Below are 3,818 nucleotides of genomic sequence, written 5' to 3'. Positions count from 1 at the left end.
AAACATCGCTGTCTGAATCTCCGGCCCCGGAGACAAGTCCTAATCCTGGCTCCACGGAGGGCATGGTGGGAGCTGGGAGCCCAGACCTGGGTCCACCAGGCAGGACTCTCCACGGGAGGGCACTGTGACTTCCTGAGTCCTCCACAAGGCGGAGACACGGCTCCTGAGGCCTCACCTGGTGAGCACTGCCTAACTCTCCACTGGGACCCTCATCCCCATCAACCTGGTGGCCTGGTGTCCCATGCCGCTCTGAGCTTCCCCAGCCCCACACCTCCTTTCGCTGCTGGCCTCGCTCTCAGCCCTGTCCCCACTCCTCGGTGATCCCTGCTCCTCTGTAAACAAGACCTCTGATGACTTCGGCCTCTCCCATTATTTTTCCCAGCCTGGTCCTCCTCCATCCCTGGGCAGTGAGTGCCCCCCAAATCCCTTTGAGCCTCCTACCAGCATGCTGCACCTCGGCCCCCATCGACACATCCCCCATCCCCTCTGTGTCATTCCGGTGGCTCCTGATGCCTTTTCTGGCCAACACAATGGCCCCAGTCCTGAACCACTGACTGCCAACCACCTTCCTGACGGCTTCATTTCAGACACCATCTCCCCTGGCCACACCCTGGGCCCTGCCGTGCCCTGTGGCCATGTACTTCCTAAACCACATCTTCAGCCCAGACAGGGTGGGGGGATCAGACACCAGAGAGGGGGCGTCTAGCTCACGGGGAAGAGCTGCATCCTCCACACTCCCCTGCTCTGGCTGACCTCCCTCTCGCCTGCTAGGCCGTGCTGCTCCACCTGCCCCGAACCTTCTGGGGACCTCAGGGTCTGAGGAACAGTCTGAAAACCACTGGCTCCCCAGCGAAAGCCCAAAGGATAGCCAAGCAGGCCCCTAGCCCAGCATTCCCTCAGCTCTGTTACTTACGAATCAGCTTCTCAACTGCAACTTACAGTATTATTTACTTTATATTTTTTGAAGAAATCAACACACTTAAAAAATGCTTCCGGGGCCGGCCCCGTGGCACAGGGGTTAAGTTCGCACATTCTGCTTCTTGGCGGCCCGGGGTTTGCCGGTTCAGATCCCAGGTGTGGACATGGCACCGCTTGGCAAACGCCATGCTATGGTAGGCGTCCCACGTATGAAGTAGAGGAAGATGGGCACGGATGTTAGCTCAGGGCCAGTCTTCCTCAGCAAAAAGAAGATGATTGGCAGTAGTTTAGCTCAGGGCTAATCTTCCTCAAAAAAAAAAAAGCTTTAAATATTCTGGTTAGCTTTGTCCTAATGATAATATCTGTGATGGGAATTGATGTGCTGGTTATATTTCTCTACTACACATTGAAATAAACACATAATTATTACAATAAAACATTATTCATTAAGTAGATGAGGTTAAGTCAATTGCCCAAGATCCCATAACTACAAAGAGGCAGAGCCAACATTGAGCCCAGGCAGTTTGCCTCCAGAATCCACGCCCTTGACCGTCACCAGTCCTGATGTGTCAGCCCTGTCACCCCCAGGCTGTGATGGTTACTGTTCCTCCAAACCCCATTGTCAGGCCAAGTTTGCCACAGGTGTTTAAGCTGAAGATGACAGAACACAGCTCTTTGCAGGTGTGCTGGGGGAGTCGAGCCCAGCTGAGGTTTGCTTAGTATCTTCCACTGCATCTGCCAGCTCTGGGGCCAACCTCCCCCCTCACAGGACAATGGCCTGGGGGCCACACTCCTGCAGGGCCAGGCCTTGGAGCTCACCCCCAGTCCTCCTAGGAGAGCCCAGGGCCTGGGCTGGGATAGCAGCGGCAGCCCCACCTCCCCTGCCCCACCTGCTGGGTGAGCCCCTGGCTGGAGGTCCTCCGGCCAGCCCAGGAGGCAAGGCCTTGGCCTTAGGCCTGAAACCCGAAGGCTGAGAAGCAGTTGGGCCAGCAAAGGGATGCAGGAAGGAGGAAGGGGTCCAGGCAGAGGGAACAGCACATGCTAAAGCCCAGGTGAGAGAGTGTGGTGTGTTTGCGGAACTGCTTGTGGCTGAGATGGCTGGAGCTGGGGTGGGAGGGGTGCAGGGTGGAGGCCGGATGTCCCTGCTGAGCGCCACACGCCCCCTGGGGGCCGCCGGCCCATGGGCTCCTCCTGCCTCTGGGCGTGTGTGGAACGCCTCACTGTCTGGATTTAGAGTCAGAGACTCGGGGACAGTGACAGCCTCTCACGGCTCATCCAGTGCCCTCCCACCATGCGGCCTGCTGCCCACTCGCGCCCGTCAGCCCAGCCGTCAGGCCTCTGCCCGGTGCCCTCACCCGCCGTGACCACCCAGCACACTCCTGTGCTGCCTTCAGTGCCCTGTTGGGTCTTGTCCCTCCCTGAGGCCCATGCCATGTTCCTTCCACAATGCCTCGGGGCCATGTCTGTGCTACGTTGCAGGGCCTAGCACACTTCTCAGGGTTTTTCTTCAACAGTCTGTCTCCCCAGCAGGGCTGAGTTCCTTGAGGACCTGGAAGGGACTCCATCTTGTGGCCCTTGAGCTGTGGGCTCAGACTTGATGTGCTTCCAAAGCCCCGGGGGATTCTCGGCACCCCCCCGCCACCCCCACGGAGCCCGGCTGTGGGCCCAGGAACCAACAGCGTTCTGGGTTCTGAAGCTGGGGGCAGGCCGGGCTGCCACGCACACGGTGCATCTTTGTTAACATGGAAACTGAGGTCCAGAGAGGTGGCCTGACCTGTCCAAGGTCACACAGTAACTTTGAGGTAGGGCCAGGGCTTGAGCTCTGCGCACCACCTTGTTGGGGGCGGAGGGGGGTGTTCTACCCTCTCCTGCCATCTGGGATTCTTTGGGCACAGCCTCAGGCTCAGGGCTTCAAGCCCACCCCAGTTAGGCCAGTGGGGTTTTCCTGGGCTTCTCCCTTGGCCCTGCCTGGGTTCTGGTGGCCCCCAGGGGGACTGTACCTTGAGCCCGCTCCCACAGGGCCTTCGCAGAGGGCACTTAGTCCTGAAGAGGAAGCCATTTTGTTTCCTTCTTCCTGTCCTCCCCTGCCCAGGCCCACTGACATAAGCCCGGGGACTGCCTCAGGGCCCTTGCATTAGCCAGCTCCTCCTCCAAACTATCCTTGCACCAGATCATTTCACGGGTGGTTCATTCTCACCTTTTACATCTCAGCTCAAAGCCCGTCCCCTGGAGGGGCCTGACAATCCTACCAAAGCAGCTGCATGCAGTCCTGTTTACTGCTTACTGTCTGCAAGCTCCCGGGGGTGAGGACCCAGCATAGTGCCTGGCCCATGGCTGGCAGGCGCTCAGTTCACAGTGGCTGAGGGGAGGCATCTGAACCACAGGCAGCCCGGGCGGCGGGGCCCAGGCCAGCGGTGGGGGAGACTTCAGGGTGGCAGGCAGGGTGGCTGGGTGGAAGGAGGGAGGGAAGGCCAGCAGGGCCCTGCCGGCCAGCTGGCCCGGCCCCTCCCTGCCTGCACTGCTCCCCCTGGGGCGGGCGGCCTTGAGACAGCAGCATTGAGAGGGAGGAGGGGGAGAGTGGAGGGTCATCCATCAGCCGGAGACGTGGAGAGCCTGGGAAATCGAGGAGGCTGTCTGAGGCCCGTTCGCCAAGTGTCTGCCTGGCCTTCTGGGAGTCTGGGCACCTGGTGGGCAGGCAGCTGCTCCCACGGGGACGGGGAACAGCCATGGCAGCCCCAGGACCACCCTGGTGGAGGAGGGGGGTGGAGGCGGTGCTCCATGCCCACCTCCCCGTCCCCCAGTCCCCCAGGCACTTCAGCCTGTCATCCCAGAGGTGGCTAATTACCTTCTACAACCCTCACCCCTTTCAGCAAGGCAGGTCACTATTTTGTTTTAATTAT

The sequence above is a fragment of the Equus caballus genome, chromosome 11, assembly GCF_041296265.1.
Source record: "Equus caballus isolate H_3958 breed thoroughbred chromosome 11, TB-T2T, whole genome shotgun sequence".
Lineage (NCBI taxonomy): Eukaryota > Metazoa > Chordata > Mammalia > Perissodactyla > Equidae > Equus > Equus caballus.
This window is presented reverse-complemented; position numbering follows the sequence as displayed.